We start from the raw sequence: 24,915 nt of genomic DNA, 5'->3' as shown, positions 1-24,915 counted from the left end.
ATAAAGAATAAATGCTTGCTGAATGAATAACTGCTCTAATTTATTGATTTGTCTTGTAAGGTGTCGGCAGTGCCCTGAAACTAGTAATGGTCTTAAAAGTTTAGCACATGTGTCCCTATGCTTTTGGCCCAACTATGCAAAAATGTGGAATCATAAAGATAAACACTGGTCAGAAAATTTTCTATACCAATCAGATGCAACTGACCTGGAAGAAAGTAAAGGAAAATAAATATTTCTTTGCTCTTTATCCTGGAAAAATTATAATCAATCCCTTTCAGTTAATGAAGAAGAAAACTGAAGCTATTATTTGGTGCCTAAGAAATTTGCTTATAGCTTAAGTATTTTGGACCACAACTAGACCTGTATCCCAAAGAGGTCATAAGAAAAGGAAAAAGGACCTACATGTACGTAAAATATTTATAGCAGCTCTTTTTGTAGTGGCAAAGAGTTAAAAATTGAGGGGATGCCCATCAATTGGGGAATGGCCAAACAAGTTATGGTATATGAATGTAATGGAATACCATTGTTCCATAAGAAATGGTGAGCAGGCAGATTTCAGAAAAGCCTGGAAATATTTATGTAAACTGATGTAAAGAGAAATGAGCAGAACCAGGAGAACATTGTACACAGTAACAGCAATATTGTGCAATGATCAACTATGACTGATTTAGCTTTTTTCAGCAATACAATGATCCAAGACAATTCTGAAGGACTTGTAATGGAAAAGGCTATCTACCTCCAGAGAAAGAATTGATGAAGTCTGAATGCAGATTGAAGCATATGATTTCTACTTCATTTTTGTAGGTTTTTACTTTTGTTCTGTTTCTTCTTACACAACATGACTAATACGGAAGTGTTTTACATGATTGAATATATAGAACCTATATCAAAGTGCTTACTCTCTTAGGGAAGAGGGAGAGGAGTGAGGGAGGGGGAAAACTTGGATCTTGAAATTTTATAAAAAAAAAGAATGCTAAAATTTTTCTTCATGTGTAATTAGAAAAAAATAAAATAGTATTTAAAAGGAAAAAAAAGACAAGTATTTTAAATTATCTCAGTGTCCTATCAATTTTGCACCATCATGTTTAGGAATATTATGCTATTTCCATGGCATATTTCTTTCCAAATTATAAAACCATCACCTTATTTGTTTAGGAGACATGTAGAGGGATCATTATCATTTGTCACCAAATATAGCTTACTTACTTACCTCTATCAGTTCTGAGTCATTTAAAGCACTCAGAACTTGCCAAGCTTCTTGAAGAAAAACTGAACAAAATGCTAAGCTCCAACCCCAGATTGTGTCAATAGAAGAAACAGTCTCCTGGGTGGGGGAAACGTGCACTCCATTTTATAATCCGGCTCACAATATTTCTATGATATTTTGACACTGGAACATGACAGATGAAATCTAGTGATCAAATACATGCTTACGACCTCTTAGTGAAATGTGAATAGAGTGATTTTTCAAAGTAGCAAAAATGAAAATATGCCTCCTGATGTATCTGTGCAATTTTAACTTGTTCACAGTTTTAAACTAGATCTTGTCAGAGTTCATGTATAAAAAAAAATCATAGAAGCTCACAGAGAGAGAGAGAGACTAGATGACCTTAGAGGTAATCTACTCAACCCCTTATTTTCACTTATTTAACTCAACCTTTCATTTTCATTTAACTAAAGAGTATGCCAAAGGTCATATTGCAATTAGTTACCAAGCCAAAACTAAAATCCAAGGATTCTGACTTCTTTTTCGTTGTCGTTTAGTTATTTTTCAATTACCAACATTTGGAGTTTTCTTGTCAGATACTAGAGTTGGTTTGCCGTTTCCTTCTCCAGCTCATTTTACAGTTGAGGAAACTGAGGCAAACAGGATTAAGTGAGTTGCCCAGGGTCACAATGTCATTTCCCCCATACCACTGTCCTAGCAAAGAGTAAGTAAGAGTCCTCAGGAAAGGTAGCATGGAGTAGTGGATGGAGGACTAGATGTGTCGGGAAGACCTAAATTCAAATTACTACTCAGACAAAGCTTTGAGACTCTGGGGAAATCTATCAATCTTTCTGAGCTTCAGTTTTTTTCATCTATAAAATGCTGATAATAAAAGCACCTACATCATAGGGTTGTTACAAGACCTACATAAAATACTACATACTAAATACTTTGTATAAATAACGCACTATATAAATATTAACTAATATTACTATTTTAACGGAGTTTGGCACATACCCAGCCCACTTAAAATAGAAGCATCCACAGGTATTAGGGACCTGTTGCCATGAGACAGGAGATGTGGCATATGTATGGACATTCTGCGTTAGCCAACCGCATATGAGGGAGTAGACTTTCCACTGGCTATGTAGCTGGAACTGTCTGCATCTTCAATTCTATGTGACTGAGGCAGTCACTCTCTTTCTGGTGGTACCCAAGGGTGGACTCATTTACTTAGTGCACAGTCACCATTTGGGAAGGAGGAAGGACCTGGGGGTCATCTTCTCCTTCCCCCTGGTCAAGTGGCCTGAAGAAATGGGCTTAGGGTTTTGGTCTTCTTTAATTTTTCTTCTTCATTTCAAGATTCAGGGAACAGAGTTTAGGACCTAGGAACTCCAGACAGGTTGACCTTGGTATCCGGGATTCTTGGCCGGATATAGCAATCAATGTATCAGCAAAACCCTGATCTTATACACAGAAAGACTGAGGGAGGGATCTAGGGGTGGCCAAGTAGTCTGGGGTTTCTGGAGGAGGGGGAATCTAGGGAGGATCTTGATGGGAGTGGCCAGTAGCCTGGAGAATGAGTTTAAGAGGAGAAGAAAAGAAGGGAGGAAAGATGGGGGAAATTATCTCACACAATTGGAGTGCATGAATAATCTTTACACACAAGGAAAAGGGGCCAGAGGAGAAGGTGGCCTTGAATTGCTCTCATCTGAATTGGTCAAAGGAAAGAAGAATGTATACAAACACATGGGTAGAGAAATGTATTTCATTAAACAGGGAAAAAAGAGGAAAAGGGGAGAAGAAAGATCAGGGTATGAAAGAGAGAGGGTAGATTAAGGGAGAGATTAGTTCTAAGCAAACAAACAAAAACAACTCTAAAGATACATGGAAATATTAATAACTACTCTTTTTATTTTGGCAAAGAATTGGAAACTGAGGGGTGCCCATTAATTGGGGGAATGGTGGAACAAGTTATGGTTTATTAATGGGATATTATTGTGCTATAAGAAATGAGGGAAAAGATGGTTTCAGAGAAATCTGCGAAGACTTAGATGAACTGACATGGAGTGAAATGAACAGAACCAGGAGAATAATTTAAACCAGGACAATAATACTGTAAAGACAACTCTGAAAGACATAAGAACTCTGACCAATGTAATGACCAACCACAATTCCAGAAGTTGAAGCATGATGATGAAGCATGCTGTCTACTCCCTGGTACAAAGGTGAAGCACTCAGTGCAGACTGAGACAATTTTTAAGACATGGACAATGTGGGAATTTGTGGGGCTGTACACGTTTGAACCAAGGGTTTTGCTCTTCTTCCTTTCTCAAATGAGGAAGGAAAAAGTGGGAGGAAGAGAAACAAATATGTTTGCTGATTGAAAAAAAATTAAAAATAGAGTAATTATGGAAGTGGCTGGAAGTTGGGAGAAATCAGGAAAAGACTCATGTAGCACTTGAGCTGAGCTTTGAGGGGAGAAGTGGTGGTGAGAGAATGTATTTCAGGGATATGGGGACAAGCTGTGCAAAGCCGTGATGAATGTTGGAAGGTTGTGGATAACAAACAAAAAGTAGCCCAGTGGCCTGTCTGGCTGAACCAAAGAATGAGTGAAGGGAAGTAATGTGAAATAAACCAGAAGGGTAGGCTGGAGCAAAATTATGAAGGGCTTTAAATGCCAACAGATAAGGTTACACTTTACCCTAGAGTCAACAGGAAGCTCTTTGAGCAGGGAAATTTCATAGTCAGACCTTTGCTTCCAAAATATCACTTTGGCAGCTTTATAAAGGACAATGAATTGGAGAGGGGAGAAACTTGAGGCAGGGAAACAAAGTGGGAGGCCACTACAATAATCCAAGCAATGAAGAAGGCTTGAACTAGGCTCTGTGAGTGGAGAGAAGGGGGTAAATATGAGAGATGTGGTAGAGGCAAAATTGACAAGACTTGACAACTGATTGGACATGGCAAGAGAGAGTAAAGAACTGAGCACGCTGCTGGGTGCCTTTGACAGATATAGGGAAGTTAGGAGGAAAAGTGAGTTTTGGTGGGAAGATGATGTGTTTTGAACACACAAATCAGGAGTGACACTGCTTTCTTTCCCTAGGCTGTCAGGAAGAAGAAGAAATGCAAATATACGTAAAGCATGATGAAAACATTAAGTCTTATGTTAAGTGAAACTAATAAATAATACAGCAGCAGAAAGGTTCTCTAGATAGTGAGATATTACATATCTCCTACAACCTGGTAGCATATTACAATCATGTATACTTCTAGACTCCGAGGAACACAGAACCCATACAAAAATAACTTTTTCTCAAGATCTAATAATGCCTTTCACAGAGTGGATAAATGACCTCTGAAAATGACATTATTCAGTCTTTTCACCTCTAGTATGAGAAGGCAACAACCTTAAAATTTAATCTTCCTTTTTTAGTCTCTCTTAATCTCTTTCTGTGCACAATACTGATTTTCTCTGATGGGTAATGATTTGCCCTATGAAAGTCCTCTATTGTTTTCAGCTGAGCTAAGTTAAAGACAAGCAATGAGAGCTAACATGAAACATGATATCAGTGTGATCCAGTTAGCAAGAGGCTGAAGAAATAATGTGAGAGCATTGGAATAATAGAATAACATGAGAACTTTATACGGGAAAAAGGAGATTAATAAGGAAGGTACTTCTTGTCAGTGTTATGTGGGTTGGTTGTCTAAACTCAGAGAAGCACTAGAGAATTTCTCTAGCTAAATAAAACCCAATGATGATCTGGTACATGGAAAATTCATGTCCTCATAGAATAATCTCAGATTTAGAACCAACTTCAGAGGCTTCATACTCCAATCAGTACCTAAACATATGCCCCTCCTACTCAACAAGAAGATGTCACGACCTTAGTAAGATAGAACTGAGTACTTCCTGAGGCAGCCCATTCTACAAGGGGGCATCTCTGATTGTTAGGATGTTTTCCTGACATCAAACCTAAATCTGCCCCTTTACAAATTCTCCCCACTGCTCCCACTTCTGATGAATAATCCCAATCCCTCCTTTACATGACAACCCTTCAAATGCTTAAGAACAGCCATCATGTCCCTCTTCTCCCTTCACATTCTCTTTTTCATGTGAAATATCCCCAGTTACTTCTAATAATCTGTATACAACAGGCACCAGCATGTAGCACAGTTTGGGGTACATAATAAGTGCTTAATAAATACTTATTGACTATAGCCAATCTCAAAGCCCTTTACCATTCTGTTTGTTCTTCTCTGGACCTTCCCTAGCTAAACAGTATTTTCCTTCAGTGGCCATAACTGAACATAATACTCTAATCAAGATAGATTACATTGGGACTATCATTTCCCTAGTCCTATGACTCTCTTAACTGAAGCCTAAAACGGCATTATCAACAACACAGTTTTTCCATACTAAGTTTTTGATCCACAAGACCACTGAGATCTTTTTCATATAAACTTGTCTAGAATACTTCACCCATCTTATTAAAAAAGGAAAGGCTAAAAGTATGCATATACCATAAAGGTGGTTCATGCTTACTTTGATTGCTGATTTTAATATCCAAAAGATAAAATTATGCATAATGTGATTGGTTATAGAGAAGTTGGTAGAGAAAGGCACTATGCTAAGAACTGAGTAAATGAGAAACAATCCCTGTCCTCAAGAATCTTACATTCTACTAAGTGGGTAAATATTTATGCAGATAAATGACCATAAAATAGTTTGAGGAGGAAGAGAGCCCTAATACTGGAGGGAACAGGGAGAGCTTTCCTAGAGGAAATGGGACAAGTAAAGACTTGTTGGAAGGTAAGGATGCTGAAAGTTAGAGTTGAGGAAGGAATGTATGAAAACCATGGGGAAAATTTGCTGTTCCCCTAAACTCAGTATTCCATCTCTATGCAAAGGTATGGACATGGTAGAATGACAGGTTTCCTAAATCACAGTTAAGCCAGTTTGAATGAAATGTAGAATACTGGGTTTATGATAAACTGAAATTGATAAGTGAAGTGAAATAAAACCATTAATTCTGAACAAATTATGTTAATGAGTTCAATGAATAATGCTGCAACAAAAAATTATGAATATTAGAAATTCAGGAAAGCAATGAAGACAGTAGACTAAAAAAAATAACATATGAAAAGACTACAGTTGTGTAAGTGAAAGAATACTAAAGACAATCAAACTCAGATTCAATTTAGTTCAATTAAATGAACATATATTAGTTGTCTACTATGTACCAGGCACTATGCTAAGCACTGGGGATACAAATAAGAGATGGTCCCTACCCTCTAGGAACTTCAAATCTAATGGGATAAGACAACACTTAAAATCAGCCTGAAAGGAGTCAGGGAGGTATCAGGGGATCTTGGGTTACCAGGGACTCAAAGCCTAGTAAAGCTGCTGGTGGAAAATGGAGTCACCCTATAGGCTGTGAGATCTCTATAAAGAAGGCTCTGGGAAGAATTTTGGGATAGCTTGGTGGGCTCAGTAGATAGAGTGCTGGGCTGGGAGTTAGGAAGACTCATCTTCCAGAATTCAAATTGGACCTCAGATACTTACTAGCTGTGTGACCCTGGGCAAGTCACTTAACCCTGTTTGCCTCAGTTTCTTCATCTGTAAAATGAGCTGGAGAAGAAAATGGCAAAGCACTCCTGTATCTCTGCCAAGAAAGCAACTGAACAACTGAGAAAGTGTGGACTATCAAAACCTGTGTTATTCTTCACGGTGATGAGATTTCGGATCAGCTTGTGTGGGGAAAGGGTACATTTGCTCCTTTGAGTTGAAGCCCAGTAAAGCTGCTGATAAAAAAAATGCATACTTACTTCCTCCTTAGAAAGACTTATCAGGCTTTATACAGGTGTGGAACATCATCTACAATATTATGTAAGGGCACTCTGTCAGTTAGGTTTTGGGTAGCTTCTTTGTAACAAGGTTTTGCTGGTGGTGGTGAAGAGTATATTGGGGATTTGGGAATGGAGGGCAGGTGTGACAAATCTCCAGAATCAGTGTGTCATATCCCAGAATAATAGGCCCATTTAAATATAAAATAATTATTAATTACCACTTCTTTAAAATTTTTCTCAATAGTAATCAGGTATGCTGACAAGTAATGGAATATGTCAAATTAGTTGCAAATTCTGATTTTGTGGTTCTTTTTGGTTCTAAAGGACAAGTTTCACATTTCAGAATTGTGTCAGGTTTATATTGTTTAGCTAGAGAATACCTAATAGCATATTCTTTAGTTATTCAAAGTCTATGGACCCTCTCATAATTATTATCTAAACATCTAAAAACATCAAAAAACATTTAATTGAGAACCTTAAGTGTATGGTTACTGCAAAAAATAATCTTTTAAGATATTAACCAATACCGAATTAACAGAGTTGAATGATTGTCAAGAAGGAATATTTCTAACATCGTCTTTTTCTAAAAGATATGGTGGACAAGAACATAGGCAATATCTAATCACACTCTTCATAGGAAGCTTTCCTTGATGCCCCTCTATTCTAGTGTCTTCTCTCAGTTTCTTATCTCCACTTTATCCTATATACAGCTTTTTTTGTACATAGTTCTTTGCCTATTTTCTCCTCCATTAGACTGTGAGCTCCTTGGGAGGAGGGAATGTTTACCTTTCTTTGTATCAGTGCTTAACACAATGCCTCAGAGATAGGAAGCACTAAATAAGTATTGCCTGTTATTATGTTATTATGACTATTTCGAGAATCCATAGTTTTGTCAGTAAATACTCCTCCCACTACCCCAAAGTCCCAATCTTCTTCATATTTAGTCTAAATTCCTGACTTGCCAAGGCTCAGTTGAAATTATGTCAATAATCCAGTTCTAAAGAAATCTTGGCAATTCATACCGAGGAAGATAGGGAGACATGACAGAATTATCCTCATCTGTCCCAGTTCACTAGATTGTTCCTCAGCTCTTTATTCCATAGCTCTTGTAGCAAAAGAAGAACAGTACCTTCTATGAAGAAAGCATTTTGATGTTCCAAGGAATTCCACAAATGCCACTACGTCATACAATAATGGTCATAAGAGAATTTAAAAAGAAATAATTGTAGTTGGTACCTCCTTAATTAGTGATGCCAAAGTGCTCACAAATCGACCTGACATGAACAACAGGGAGGAAGTCTGTCTTCTTGGAGTATGTATCTGGGATTTGACAAACAGTCTCTGGAGATTTGTTAAACCTGACAGCCACTGCTACCTGCTTCTGGTAACTCACATGGGAACAAATTTAGGAGGCACACAAGGGATTATGAAGTCCTGAGAAAGAAACTGAAGACCTTATTTATAGTCACATGTGGCCTTTTCATCACTGCTGCTAATCAAAAATAGAATTACCAGAATTTCAAGATATTTGGAAAGGTACCAACTGATTAACAAGTTGGTTTTTAGGGATTAGATTTAGATTCATGGATCATGGCCAAGTAAGAAATGAGTTTTATCTTTATTTCTATTGAAGCAAAGACAAACTTATGAAATGAGCATGTTTGATTTGTGTATTGCACTTTTCCTTTTCTGTTCTTTGCTCTAAGCTCCCAGATGCCCAGCATCCTTATGTTGTTCTAAGCACTCCGCCTCAAGGCTATGCTTCCTTTTAAAATGGCCTATGCTCCAAAATAATCTAAATTCCTTATACTCAATCAAAACTCCTATTCACAAAGACAGATGTGGGGAGAGACTGTTTGAACTACTTCATAACAACATGTGAATAATTGATAGATCTTTAAACCTCAGCAGTATTTAATTTTTCAAAAAGTGAATAATTATTAACAAAATTGATTCTCTAATTCATCAGACTTCAGGTTAATATAATAAAGTGAATGGAAAACATTCAGATAGCTTAGAAAGATATTTTTGAGAAAAAGGTTCATATAGTTAGGCTAGCCATGTCTGGAAGTCCACTCCAGGATCTAATCCTCTAACCTTTTCATAATTTTTTCCCTTCCCTCATTTCTGACTCCATGGATACTTTGAAAATGTCCATTTTTTTTTCACAGTGGCTGCCACAAGCGTCACAAGAATTCTGGAATTTGCAGGACTGGGGCAAGCAAGGTGTTTGTAGGTGTAAGCTATTTCCAAATCAAGAATTGTAGTAACAGTGAAACTAATACAAACCAGAAAAATGCTGAAAGTTTGCTGTGTTAGATTGGAAACTTACCTGAGCAACATGAAGAAAATCAGACAGCTTGTATGAAGTCGGATTGGCATATGGACTTCTAGATATTTACCGAATTTGAATTAAATTGCCAAAAGCTTTTGAGATTCAAACATCATTAATCATGACTTTTATTACAACCATAAAAATATCATGTGGGTCTGGCCTCTATAAGAAATAATCTGGTTTCCTGATTTATTGATGGAAATGTATTTGCTGTTGAATGGGATAACCTATTTGTGCTCACAGTTTATCCATTTAGGCACTAGATTATTGCCTCATAAAACAATATGATGGTACAGTTCCCTCTAAATACAGTGAAAAGCAAACAACTATCCATCTCAACTTCACTCACTCAGAAAGTGAAATTCTACTAAAAGTTAATTACTCAGTCTTATTCAATTTCTCTTAAAAAGCCAATTCTTTCCTCCCTATATCTAGTGGTAATCAATCTTTATTTAGGGCCTGTCACTAAGTTTAAATATATAATCTTCTTTATTAAATTTTACCTGGACCTAAACAAAAACAATCTAATAATTTATCTTAAAAAAAACCTCTTAGTGAAAGCTTCAGAAGTGAGGTCCTTTATAAAAGGATAAGGCTGGATTTAAAGAGATACTGTTGCATAGTGGTTAGACTTGGAGTCCAGAAGATCTGAATTAGAATCCTGCCTTAAAGAGTTCCTAGCTGTGTGACTAGGTAAATTGCTCAGTCTGTCTCAGTCAGTCAGTCATCACTTGACTAGCATTTACTAAGCATCTGTCATGTGCCCGGCATTGTGTTAAGCTTTCAGATGACAAAGAAGGCCAAAAAAAATATCCTGCTCTCCAGGAGCTCACAGTCTAATGAACAGAGAAAACATGAAAAAGAACTATCTACAATCAAGATATATAAAGAATATTATCATTGATTTTAGAAGAAACGTGGATAGATTTGCACTAAATAATGACGAATGAAATGAGCAGAACCAAGAGAACATTGTATACAGTAACAACAAAATTGTTTTAAGAACTTTGAGCAACTAAGTCATTTAGACTACTATAAATAACCAAATTAACTACAAAGGACACATAAAAGAAAGATGCTATCTGAATCCAGAGAAAGAATTGATGAATAGAGATGTGTATAGAATGACTATAAATATAAATATATACATATGTTTAAACATATTTTGCAGATATTGGTAGCCATCTCTAGGGGCCTATGTGGCGGGGGGGGAGAAAAAAGAGGAAAAAGGTAAGTTACATGACAACAAGTTATATATAATATATTTGAAGTTTCATATGCAATCATCTTTTTTTTTCTAATTCTACTATGTTATGGAAATGCTTGTTTTCTTTCATAAACTAAAAATGAAATAAACATAATTAAAAATAAAAAGACATGCAGGATAAATTGAGGGCCTTATCCAAGGAAAGGCAGGAAATAGAAGAACCTTAAAAGGCAAACAGAATTTTCTATTTTATCCTCAAGGTATTAAGGAATGACTGGAATTTACTAAATAGAGGAGGGTAATATGATCAGTGAGGAGATAGAATCAGTCAAAACTTAAAGAAATTAATTGACTAGTCATTGGAAGGCCAAATACTGGAACTGAAACTTAAATACTTTGGCCACATAATTAGAAGACAAGACTCATTGTAAAAGACTCTGATATTGGGAAAGATTAAAGGCAAAAGGAAAATGGGGCAGCAGAGGATAAGACAGATAGTTTCATGGAAACCATGAATGTGAGCTTGGACAGATTCAAGAAATAGTGGAGGATAGATGGAGTCATGAAGAGTTGGACATGACTGAATGACTGAACAACAATAACAAATCATGGCCAGATCTGCATTTTACTTAAACCAATTGGACAGCTGAGTGGAGGATGGTGGAGATCAAAATAGTGCCTACCTCAAAGGGTTGCCATTATCAAATGAGATAACATATGTAAAATGCTTTGAAAAATTTAAATAACAATTTACTTTATTATTATTATTACTAAGTATTATTCTGCCCTTTGTATCAGATTGCAGATAGTATACCCAAAACCCAATTAGAGCAGTGAAAGACAATGTGTACCATTCCATGCCCTCCAATTGACAAAGTAAGCTCATGGAATGGGAAAGGTCTTGTTTTCCTTTCTGGTGAGCATTGTCTCATTTCCTCAGGAGACAGATCACTTAATGTTCTACTGGGAAAGTTCTTGTAGTTCTACTGAGGAGCCATTGCCAGTCATCCTGATGTAGTCTTACCACTTGACTCTAACTCTGGAGAAGAGAGTGAGACTGATGACTTTGTCCAGCTCTGCTTCACTTAAATCCAATTCACTTGCAAGTCAAGATATGACCCTACTGATGTCTTTGGTCCTCTTAGAGAATGAAGGACAAGCAACAACAACAATCTGTAGTTGTACCTCACCTGGATTGTGGAGTTGGAAGATGGAAGGGGTTGTAAAGGTCATTTAGTCCAAGTCTTATTTTCTGGTTAGGGGAGTATATGGTAAGAATCATCCTGATCATTTTAAACAAGGTTCAAGAATGCGATGTTACTTTTGGCTTTGACATTTTCTCCCTAGGGAAGAGATGAGAAGATAGTTTTTTCTTCTGTATGTGCTGAGGGAAAAGTGTCACTGAGGGTAGTCTGATCGTTTCAACAAGGTTAAAGAAGGAAGACATTGTTCTAGACTTGAAGATGTCACAAAATGGAAGTGTGGGAGTATATATATAAAACAGCAGATAGCAATATTTGGACTGTGAATATATCTTCTTGATGCAGTAAGAATGAGCATCCTTTTCCTGGATACTAGAAAATAAAACCATTAATGATAATCAGTTGAATCATGGCTGCTGTTGATATGAACAAAGCCTTTGAATTCAGCCTATAAAAGGGATCAGAGAAATGGGAATGAGAGCTGGGGCTTTATCCCAGGAATGCCTGGGCCACTGGTCATACAAATGAGGGCTCTTCAATTGTTGTTCATCCTTTGTTTTTGAAGAGGACCAATGACATCATGGGGTGATATCTTGACTTGTGAATGAATTGGATTTAAGTGAAGCAGAGTAGCATAAAGTCATCAGCCTCACTCTCTCTTCCAGTGTCACTGAAATCCAGTGGCACAACAAAAGTCATGATGAGTAATGATGGCCTGGGATGCACTGGATAACTTTGGTGTCTTCGATGTCTGATCAAGCTCTAAGCACCTATGTCATGGGCACTGGAACAAATTGTTCCTATCTTCCCATTTCACTATAGGGGAAGTCTTTATATTCTTGGGATTGACATCCTCCTAACCCCTAACTCACAGACAGATTGAGGGCTGCTGGTTACCTGGCCTCTTCAGCATAGAGGAGAAGAATACTGATAAATATTTAACAACAACTCTCTGGAAGTACTCAAATACACTTTCAAGTTTAATCTACATTATTAGCATTTTCTTCATAAATTCCTTAAGGCTAGACAATCAACAAAACAATAAGTTGAGTCTTGATTTATGGCTTTTACTGATTTCTGAGGTGTAAATACACTGATTTTAGAAACAGTTCAATCTGCCTCCAGCAAACCCCTGACACAGGAGGTACCTTCAAATTCAGACCAAAGTCTTTCTCACTTGAAGGATTTCATGAAACTCCTGATCATATCCACTATATTTATAGAGCAGAATCTGAGTCCTATAGAGGAAAAGTTACTTGTCCAAGGCCACACCTTCTTCATTCTTTTGTTCCCATGGTACAATCTCATTGGAATGTACAATTTTTCCTCTCACATCATGACTTTCCCCATCATGGTTTTGATATACATTGAGGGTTAGCATAAGAAATTGAGTGTAAATTTTTTGGGACTTTTCTGGAAGCTGCAGATGACACACAAAGGCCAGGAGATGACACAAAAAAATTTAGAAACTCAGAAATGCATAAAATACATGTATAGTATTCACCCAAATTCTACAATAAGGTACTGTAAATACCCCATAAAAGAAAAAGAAAAAAAATCAGATTTCTTCTCTGGTACCAAGGGAGGGCCAAAAAATTTTATATGGATTTTCTAAATCGGGGTGATGTGCCCCAATCCCTGTGATGTGGAAGGGATAACTGTATTTCTGAAAGTTCTTGCCAAATAATTCAACATTAGAAATAGACATAAATGTATTGGTAGAAATAACATTAAGGAAGATGCATTAGCACCTACTTTCACCCTAAGCACCATGGGGCCTTTCCATCTGACTCACAGAAGCAATCTCTTATATGTATTTCTCTCAAATAATAGAAAGTTAGCTCTTTGAGAACCAGGCTGCTTTTGTTTTTCTGTTCATACCCCCAGTGCTTTACATGTAGTAAGAGCTTAATAAAAGCATTTTTATTCATTCATTCATCCTGTCCTGTTCTAAATTAAAACAAGTAAAATTAAATGTACATACAATAAGTAGCAGAGTCAGATGTCCCAATGGTATTCTGATTCCAAATAGAGCTCTGCTGCATCCTGTACTCTGCTCACTCAGATCGCCGCCTTGAGTCACACTGTATTTTGAGGAATATTCTGATGGTGTGCCCTTGGATGCATTTGCCGATATTCCTTCCTCTCTGAATTCTCCCATTCTACCCACTCTCCACAAAAAATAGAATTTGGCTATTTGGGGAAACACTGAAAATAAAATCGAGTCCTCAAGCAGTTAGCCTCTGAATCAAATGGCCACAGAGAACCCCAGGAGGGAACTTATTCTCTGGGCTTTAGCATTTAGCCCAGGGCAATCCACGCTTGCAAGATACTTGCCTCAGGTTGGTAAAATGACATTCATGAAACTAAACTAAAAGCCAATACTTTTGTTTTTGTTTTTACCTTGTAGGCTTGATCCAAAATCCCCTCCCAAATTCCTCTAGGAATATACAAGGAGGAGAGGCTAACTGTCCACCTACCGGGGAACAGGGAGGGGTCACAAGACAAGGAGACTTCCTAAATTCTTTCGTGCCCCTATCCAGCTTTGTGATTTTCGTCTGAAAAGTGAAGGTTCCAGCTCAGTGTGTTTCTGTGACACCTTCAAGTTATCAGTTTACCAACATCCTCCACTCAATCACCTTATCAAATTTACTTCCTTATGTATATTCATTGGCATATTTTCTTATGTGCCCCTACTCCATGTAGATAGTCTGAATGATCTCCACAAAAGGAAAGTTCAGAACAAAGAAGTTCATGCTATTCTTAAATCTGATACTGAAACTGCTCTAGGGAGTTTGTAATCTATGTGATCTTAAATGTATCTCAAATTTATAGAACAAAGTCTTCAACATATCCCCTGGGCACCCTTTTCCCTTCCAGAGACCATCTTCTCCAAACCCCACCCGCAGTGCCTCCCTGGCCCAGTCCAGACCTTCCCTTCGACACTGCACAAGCCTCTCAATTATCCAGGGTATGATTCATAATCCTCCCTTCACCCATCCCTGCTTTCTTCCATTAGCTTTCCCACCCTTGCACCTGGCCACAGGTACAAGGTCTTTCTGATAAAGTTAAGGATTTCTTTAGATTTTAATTTTCTTCCTTCAGGCCCCCATAGAGTATTTGACCCCTCTAATCCCCCAAATAATACAAAATCATCTAGGCATGTTTAAATTAAAAACAAAAGACATCTTTGACAAGCTACAATTTAAAACAGACAAACTTTGCTACAACTTAAAATACTCTGGCCTACTCCCTGAGAAGCCACAGCTGATACTATCATTAATAACACCCTATACCTATTCTCCTTTTATCTGATATGTATGTTTTCCGGTACATCTTGGAAACTAGTAGGGTTTCTTTTCTTTTCTTCTCTCTCTCTCTCTTTTTTTTTTTAAGAAATAAAGCTTTTCAAAGCACTTTACAATTCCAAGCAATGATTTTCAAATGCCCCGTCCCCTCGGTCATAAAGCTTACAAAAAAGTATATACATATACATTCATGTACACATATATATTTCAAAACCAATTTATAAAGGCAAATCTTTCTTTCCCCTTTGACGTGCTAGTGTGAAGACTAAATTCCAAGCGCAGAAATGACCAAACTTAAAAGTCTTAAACTCTTTAAAGAAGAAAGTTCTTATTTTTATTTTTAGTTTTTGCAACACCGTGTTACACAGAGACACTAAAACTGAATGAGGATATGTTAGGAACTAGTTTTTACTCATGGAAGGTCCCTTCTGCTCACTTACAGAATGGACAGATGAAGTACAAAGACCAGATTTTCTCAGCATCGGGAAAGGGATGGTTTGGCTCTTTACACATACCTGCACCTTTCTGTAAACAGACACTGGCCCTACCTGGCTTTCTCCATTTTAAAACTTAATATATGTAAATCCAAAGTAAAACTCAGTATATGTAAATCAAAAAATGATACAAATTTCTTTTAAATAGCCAGCTTCAATGGTTTATTTAACATATGATTTCATTTGTAAAAAATCTGAATTAAGAAATTTTAGGGGAATACATAAAGTAAAACATAACTTTCATACAGTACATACTAATCACTGATCACTTTCATACATGCACTTTAATGTACACGAGAATACACATTTGCCCACACAAATACATTTACATACATTTTTTTAAAAAAGTTAAAGGTTTCCAGTTCAACACTGACTTTCAAGTGTTTTCTGCTGCTTGGTATCCATCATTTTGTGACGAAATAATCAAAACTACATAGTTTGATTTTATTTAGTAAATATAAGTGAATTTTTTTTCCATTGTGGATTTTTTTAAAATGCCCTCATGAGTTAGAAAGACAAAATTAAATACAAATGAAGCTAAAGAAATGGTGTTTTGGATAGCATTTGCTTTATTTTAATCAATCAGGAAACATTTATTTAGCATCCACTATATGCAGCCAGGTGGTGCAGAGGACAGAGTGCTGGATCTGGAGTCAGGAAGACCTGAGTTCAAATCTTCCTGCAGATACTAGTTATGTGGCCCTGAGCAAGTCACTTAACCCTATTTGCCTCAATTTCCTCAACTGCAAAATGAGCTAGAGTAGGAAATGGCAAAACTACTCCTGTATCTTTGCTGAGAAAACCCCAAATGGGGTAAAAAAAACTGAACAATAATAAATATGCAAGGCACTCTACTAAGTGCTGGCCATACAGATTAATTTTTCCACTTGATTAGTAGGCGACAAGAAAAAAATTCAAATCATAGTTATGTAAATGAGGGAAAAAGGTATACACTACATTAATGACATTCATTAATTAATTCAAATAATAATTTGAATTGAGGCAATGAATTTCACTAATTTGACCTGGGATGTGGAACCATAGAATGTGAGCCATTTGAGATCATGTAATTGAGTCCTCTCAGTATAGAGAGGAGGCAAGATCCAGAATGTATGAGTGATCTGCCCATGCTCAGACCAGTGTTAAAGTCAGGGATATTACTAGGTAGGTCCAGGTCTCAACTCCTCAGCCAACAATAATGGTCTTTTTCACTGAGTTATACTCTGATTGATATCACACCCAACCAAGGTATCCAATAATGTTCTTGAAAACAAGCCCCTCCCCTGCCCCCCACCCAAAATAAAAATCCACAAAACAACCCTCAATGACCTTGAATAAAAGGAAAACACATACATATCTTTTTGGGACTCTTACTTTGCCCCTGAAACTCCACAGACTTTACTAAGACTCCAACAAGGCCATTTACATTTGTAAATTAAAGAAATGTATTTCTCTTAAGGTAGCTGAATGTGTGTGTATACCCCTCATCTGTTTTCCACCTACTTAACAGCTTTTCTTGGAGCAGGTAAGGAAACGGAATCAGGGATTCCCACTGGAAGAACTCCACCATGATAAATAAGCTTTTCCCCAAGTCTCCCGCTCACCTCCATAAAAAATAAAAATAAAATTTGCTTTCATCCCTCAGTAGCAATATAAACACAACCAACTTTGGTAACAATCACATTAAAGTACTGGCTTCTAAGAAGATTCCTTTGTTGTTTTGGTGCAGCTATTTCTGATGTGTCTGACTCTTTGTGACTCCATTTTCTTCTCCAGCTCATTTTACAGATGAGGAAACTGGGGCAAACAGAATTAAATGACTTGCCCAGGGTCACACAGCTAATAAGTGTCTGAGGCCTGATTTGAACTCAGGTCTTCCTGACTCCAGGCCCAGCAATCTATCCATTGTGTCACTGAGAAAGATTCTACTATAAAGGCTGTCAAAGAGATCAAAACTGTCTCAAGTTCCTGTTTCTGTTTTTGCCCCAAGGAGAGAAAGGAAATGACTGGTAGGAAAATGGCAATTCCTAAGCATGCATTCAGAAGATAGAGAATTTGTGTCTTACTCCCCAATTCCCCAAACTATCTTAGTGTATGAATAACAGCATCTCTGGAATGAGAGGGCCTGGATTCAGATCCCCCTTCCATTGCTTACTGTTAGTGTGATCTTGGGCAAGTCTCTTAACTTCTTTAGCCTCAAGTCTGTCATTTGTAAAATGAGGGACTAGAACTAGACAGACTTTAAGGCCCTTTCCATCTTTAAAACTATAGATCCTACGATGAGCATGATAGCGGTTCATGAACAAAGCCTAAGCAGAATCCTAAGACAATTAATTGTCTATGTTGATTGCCCAAGGCTGGTCAACATTCCAAAGAGTTAAGTGTCTTTTCTAATCTGGGAAGGGATTGAGCAAGGATTAGGATTCAGGACTTCTGAAGCTTCATCTTTTGGTCTTTCCACTATATTATGATGCCGTATCCCACTTCTCCAATAAGATGCTTTTTTTTCCTGTTTTCCTGATTGATTTCATATACGTCTTTTTTTTTTCTTACATTGAAGGGATGTATCTATTCAGAAACAGAGAAGTGCATGCTCATTCATTAAAAGTTTCTATGTTCACCTTCACACAAATGAAACCATAACTAGGGGAAGCACTGATTCCTCAAATTAGTCATTAAGGCATTTATTAGACTAGTTTTGAGAAGTGTCAACCGCTGGGCATCAAAGCACTCAGATGAAGACAAAAATCTGTCCCTGAAGAAACATCAGATAAGCCTCAGCATCTAACAAAGCCACTGTAGATGTTATATGTCATACTACATTAATAAAGAGCCCTCTGGGCCCAATTTAACCATGAATACACACAACCAGAAACACAGAAATACTCATACAAGTGCTGATTTTTGGAGGTTTTTCATCTTTACTTAAAATAGCTATTCAGAAGCATGTGGCTGACCTTAAATTCTTAGCAATCTGTCTTACAGATACTAACCATAGCATCATCCATACATATATTATATCTGCTGTATGTCAGATCCAAAACCTACTGTTTACTAAGCACCTACATGCACATAGACCTGTGCTCATCGTTACTGAAGGGAGATTTCTTTTATGGTTTGGGAAAGCATGAGCTGACTGTAATATAATGCTGTAGCTGCCATAACTCATCTTGGCATGCACACTGAGAAGTCTAAATTTCCCTGTTTTCTTTCCTTTTCATCCATTAACTCAATCGAAATGGGTGAAATTCTCACTTAGAGAAGCCGTTGCCTCTATTTTTGTTCAGTCATTTTCAGTTGTGTCCTACTCCTTTGTGACCCCATTTAGGGTTTTCTTGGCAAAGATTCTGGAGTGGTTTTCCATTCCTTCTGCAGCTCATTTACAAATGAGGAAACTGAGACAAACAGGGTTAAATGACTTATGTAGGCTCATACAGCTTCTAAGCATCTTAAGCCAGACTTGAACTCAGAAAGAGGGGTTTTCCTGACACTCTATCCATAGTCTCCTTTACAACAAGTATTAAAAGAGGCAGAGTGGTATAATGGAAGCTGTGCTGAATTTGGAGTTAAAGAGTATGAATTAATTTGTGACCTGCGTGAATTTAAGATAAATCACCTAAATTCTCTGGACCTCAATCACTGACCCGTAAAATTAGGGAGCTGGCCTAGATGACCTTGAGGGTCCCTTCTAACTTTAAAATCATGTTCATTTGTGGATAGTTCTTTTGGGTGAATGGGTCTGCATTTTGGTAGTGAAGTCTAGATGATTGTAGACATACAGTATTCCATACAAAATACATAGCTCCTGCCACATGGTCAACTTTTTATTACAAGTTCATAGGTTTAGAGTTGGAAAGAACCTTAGAGGTCAGCTATTCCAAGCCTCTCACACAAATTTTAACTTTAATTGCTTTGTAACTTTGTAGCCAGAATTAGGCCCAGATCCTCTCAAAGTCTTCAACAAGATTGTAAAAATCTTCGTGGACTTAAAATACCTTCATATTCCCCCCAAATATATGACTTACTATCTTACATTCGGTAGTCATTCAATTTAATTCAGCAATCTTTTTTAAAATGTCCAAAGTATAGAGGGAACTCTTCTAGGAGCTGGGAGGAGATCAATGTTTTGTAAGACATAGGCCTTGTATTCATAGAATTTAGTCTAGTAGAGGAATATTAGGACAAATGAAGATGATGCATACCAAACAATAAGTGATGAATCCATTAGGGAGGTGAAAGCCAGAGTTCCCCGTGAAGCTCAGGGGGCAGAAGGCTCTTTCTGAATCATTCTGATGGTGACATTTGAATTTGTTTCAAAAGCATAGGTTGTATTAACAGGCAAAGAAGGGCAGGGAAGATATTCTAAACCTAGGAAAGAGTATGAACCAAATGGCTTTGAGAAAAAAATGTAAAGGGAAGGGTTCAAGGGAGAACTCTCATTTTGGCCAGAGGGTGGAATATATGGCAGGGAGAGGTAAGAGACAAGCCTGGAAAGGTGCCAGATTACAGAAGGGATCAAAGGTCAGGAAAGGGTATTGTTATTTTAGGCACTGAGTAATAGGAAGCCATTGGAGGTTTTGAGAAAAGGAGTGCTATGAGCCTATCAATAAATAAGGAAGAGGAGTCTGATAACCTTGATGGATGGAAAGCAGCAGAAAGAAAGTAGAGGTGGGAAGACTAATTAGAAGGCTATTATGATAGTACAGTGAGTGGGAGTGTGGCAGTAGAACTAGAAAGGTAAGGAATTATAGAAAAAAGACTGATGTGGGTGATAATGATAATGATGGCAGTGGTGGTGATGAATGAAAATTCATAGTGTTCATAAAGCAAGGCTCTGTCATGAAGTCCCAGGCTCCTAGACTTTTATTAATATATAACATTCATTTTGTATCTTACTATAAGCTTCTTTTCTGAGTCTTTTCCAATTTCTTTAGTGTCCTCCTTTTATTCCTGTTCATTCAACTCCTTGTTTTAATTATCAGATAAGCATCCCACTAATATCTTGCTTTCTCTCTCTTGTGGCATTTATTTTTAAAGATAGTATCTTTAATTGTTTTTGATGCCATCTGGTTGATTGGTTCACATATGCTTATGAGTTGGAAGTCTCACAGGGCTCACCTAATTATACAGCCAACCTACTGTGCTGATTACAGATATTCTTCATAAACCTGAGAATCAATAATAATCACAACATTCAGAAATGCCATGTGTGGCTTCCTAGAAACAATTATACATTTACACTCAAGACTTTAGTATACTTTGTATCACAAGTATTAGGGATGGTGTTATATCCTCTGTAAACCTTTACTATATTTCTATAAAAATCACCTGTATATTCTTAAATGATTTTTATCCTGGTGGGACTAGCTAATCACAAAATGGAGCTACTTCTCCACCTTACAATACTATCCTTAATAAAATGAGGTGGCAGAAAATAACTATGGATTTTGATGATTTTATTTAATTTCTATTTATATAACAAAGCCATCCTATTTTTTTCCTCTAGAGCCTGGAGATATTGCCAATAGTGGGGAAGCATAAATGGAGGAAAATTAATAAATTACCTTATAAATTGCTTATTGCAATTTAATATTGAATAATAAAATGTGCTGCAAATAGTCATTATGGGCTTTTTTCATCCCAGACAACCAAGAGAACTTCATGAGGTCATCGTCTATTATCGCTCCCTTCTTAGTGCTGCCTTGAGAATTAGTTTGGGTAGCAGAATTTGTAGGATTATTGTAGGAAACCTATGCATCTTTACAATTTCCAAGCAATTCTGAAAAGTTGCTAAAAATGGCAAGAACTCGGTCCCTAAGAGACATATAAATTATCATTTCTGGAGTCTAGGCCTATGATTTTCATCAGTGTGTGGGGATTCCCAGGGTGAACATTCTCTCCACTGATGCAAATCAGCAAGTCCGCTATAAGTTATGGACTTAGAGAGATGTTGGGATATGAAGAGCTAAATGGTCTCACAGGAAGTATGTGTTACACGCAAAATGCAAATTCAAATCTTTTGGACTCCAAGGCCAGCCCTCCAACTATGTAACATAGCCTCTCAATATTACATGGAAAATGTATGTAGGGAAATATTACATGGAAATGCATTACATGGAAAATATATTGTATGGAAAATGGAAAATGAGAACTACCTTTCTTGAACCATCTAATTCTTTATGTGATTTATTTCCATCATATACTTACCCAGAAAATCCACCATATTTCTGGAATTTATGACTCCTGATGTGATGATTCTTGAAAAAAAAGAATTATTTTATATTGAAAAAAACATTTTAGAATGGTTGTAGCCAAGAGATTTCTGTCATGATAAGGAATTGACTGGTGATGATCAATTTGCCTAGGCTCAGCCTATCCCTGAATAGACATTTGTGAATTTTTCCTCCACTTATATCCATTGCAAATGGTGGGGATTCTATCAATAGGGGAAGAAGAAAATCACAAAACCATTCTAAAGTGATGTACAATCAGTGCAATTATGAACCCCTCCCAATACTCAGATGGATATATGATTCTACCCCTACCTGTGCCTGCCCATTCTACTATATACTACTATGTATCCTGCCTTATAGCCCCTACTTTCCCATAAATTCCCCACAGATACTCAATTCAACATGTTTTTCTTTGTCACTGTAAGGATACGAAAGGAACATAGATGTCTACTGAAAGAAAGACTGCCCCAATCTTTTGTAGGATAAAAAGAGCACAAGAATTGCCCTGTCCTGTTTGTACCATGTGATATGAGAGAAATGAACTATCTGTTCCCTTTGTCATCAGCTGTTCACTTCCTTCTATTCAATGACCTTGTCTTCCTGGGAGTTCCATGAGGGATAAAAAGATAGATGAGACATAAATGAAAGAGAAAGAGAGAGATAGAAAAATGGAGTGAAAGAGAGATGGGGAAAGAGAGAGAGAGAGAGAGAGAGAGAGACAGAGAGAGAGAGAGAGAGAGAGAGAGAGAGAGAGAGAGAGAGAGAGAGAGAGAGAGAGAGAGAGAGAATCATGAGCTAAATATAAGTAAGCAAAATAGTCTCTGCTTAGAGGAACATCCTAATGAAGAAAAATAGTAATACATAAAGGGAAGCTAAAAGGAGTAAAGTATGTGTATAGTGGCATGGTATACCAAGGACAAAGAAGAACTATGGAGATTTAATGCCAGGCAAGATAAAGGGAAAGATCATTTATCAGAGTCTGGCATTCCAAGGGAAGAGTCCAAAGGTCCAGAGACAGAAGTGTACAGTGCTGCTTTCAGAGATGGGAGCAGTCAGTGCCTGGAGAACATAAAGTGGTAAAGAAGCCATGGCCAATGACTACCAGAAGGTGTGGCAGTATGAGAACAACACAGAGGTCAGCAAAGGTAGAGGAGAAAGGATTCAGAAAAGTCTTGAAAAACAGGAATGCAGTGGGCAATGAACTGAGAAGGGGAAACCTGAAATGGGGTTGGGGTTCATGACCTAGGTACAGATAGCAGATTTCACATTTTATTATTTGGAGAAATTTTTCTTTTTGTCCCCTTAGAGTTACTTTGGACTCAGACATTAAAAGTCAACCCAGGCAATTTGATGCCACCATGTGGGCTTGACAGAGGAAGTAACCTGCAAATACCTTCCAGTGACTAGTACAGAGTCTGTAGCCTCTTAGAAAGATTATTCCCAACCTAGAGGGTAGACCCCCACTTACATATAGGTCAATGGGCTGGAAGTTTGAGTTGATTCCCAAATCACAGGCAATTCAGTTATTTCACTCCACTGACAGATAATTTGCATAGTGACATGATGTTTTTCTGTAGGCATAAAGATGACAGCATGCAGTCCATGGGGGAGTGAGGGGAGGGAGGGACATAAGTGCCACATTACCAGGGTGTTCCATTTTGGGATAGCCCAAATTTTGGGAAAATTTCCCTTACATCAAGCCTAAATTCACACCTTGGCAAATCCTTAGGATGCTTGATAGTAGTCTAAGTTATGGTCTTGCGATGGAATGATAGTCATGGAATATCACAATCTCTACAGGTGATTCAGAGGACAGATAAACACTTTGAACAACATGCTCTGTGAATGGGGGTTTGCATTCAAGAAGGAATTTATGTATATCATTAAAATGCATGGTCAGAAAGGAAGGTGGGTCAGTCATAAAGTAGAAGCAGGGATTGACATATAGACTGTGTGATTCAATAGTACTTGTGAAGGGTAAAGAGACTTAAAGAAAGGCCTTCAGCATGCTGGAAAAACATGGGTATCTCCCAGGATGAGAAGGTGCGGATCAGTTGTGATCTATAACTGGAGAGAGGTCTGATAAGAAATGGATCCAGTGAAGTATTGGAGGATTAAACTGTATTTTCAAAAAAAAACTATATACTAGGATTTATATATCATTTTAAAGTTTGTGAAACTCTTTACAAATATTATCTCATTTGATCCTTATAGCAATTCTGCCAGGTGGCTATCATTGTCATTTTACAGATGAAGAAACCGATGAAAATAGAGGTTAAGTGACTTGCTTAAGGTTACATATAGTTACACATAGTTAAGTGTCCAAAGCTGGACTCAGGCCTTCCTGATTCCAAGTCAAGCATTCTTTCCACTGTGATACCCAGCTGCCTCTTGTATAAATGACATGCTTCACTGAATGGTGATGATGTTTTAATATGTTCTATATGTCCTAAAATGTATAAAGGAGTTTGAAAAGTAAAAATCTAAAACCTCTTGTATCAGACGGCTGCAGAAGATTGTTTAGTGATTTCAGTTGTGCTGAACTCTTCATTACCACATTTGGGCTTTTCTTGGCAAACATATTGGAGTGGTTTGTCATTTCCTTCTCCAGCTCATTTTACAGATGAGGAAACTGAGGCAAACAGAATTAAATGAATTGCCCAGGGACAAACAGCTAGTAAGTGTCTAAGGTTGGATTTGAACTCATTAAGATGAGTCTTCTGAATTCCAAGCCTAGTGCTCTATGCACTGTGTAGCAGATCTAATGTTAACTGCTGAGAATGCCACTTCGATAAAGAGATACAAGGTAATGTATATGAAAACAGTCATGGAGAGAGCAGGGCAGTCTTGAAGAATAAAAAACCCAGGTAACTATCCCAGGGATGTCTCCAGGGAAAGAGATCTCATGTTCTTTTCAACATTTTGGGAGGTAGAAAATGAGAAATTAATTTCTCCATTTTTCCTCTGTTATTTTGGCAAAAGAGAGTTTGAAAGATGAGGTCTTCCAGGGAGGAAGCATAAATAACTTAGTTTTCAGCCTAGTCTAGTTAGCAGAAGATAGTTCTAGTAAGCATCTTAG

Source organism: Trichosurus vulpecula, chromosome 6 (genome assembly GCF_011100635.1).
Source record: "Trichosurus vulpecula isolate mTriVul1 chromosome 6, mTriVul1.pri, whole genome shotgun sequence".
Lineage (NCBI taxonomy): Eukaryota > Metazoa > Chordata > Mammalia > Diprotodontia > Phalangeridae > Trichosurus > Trichosurus vulpecula.
This window is presented reverse-complemented; position numbering follows the sequence as displayed.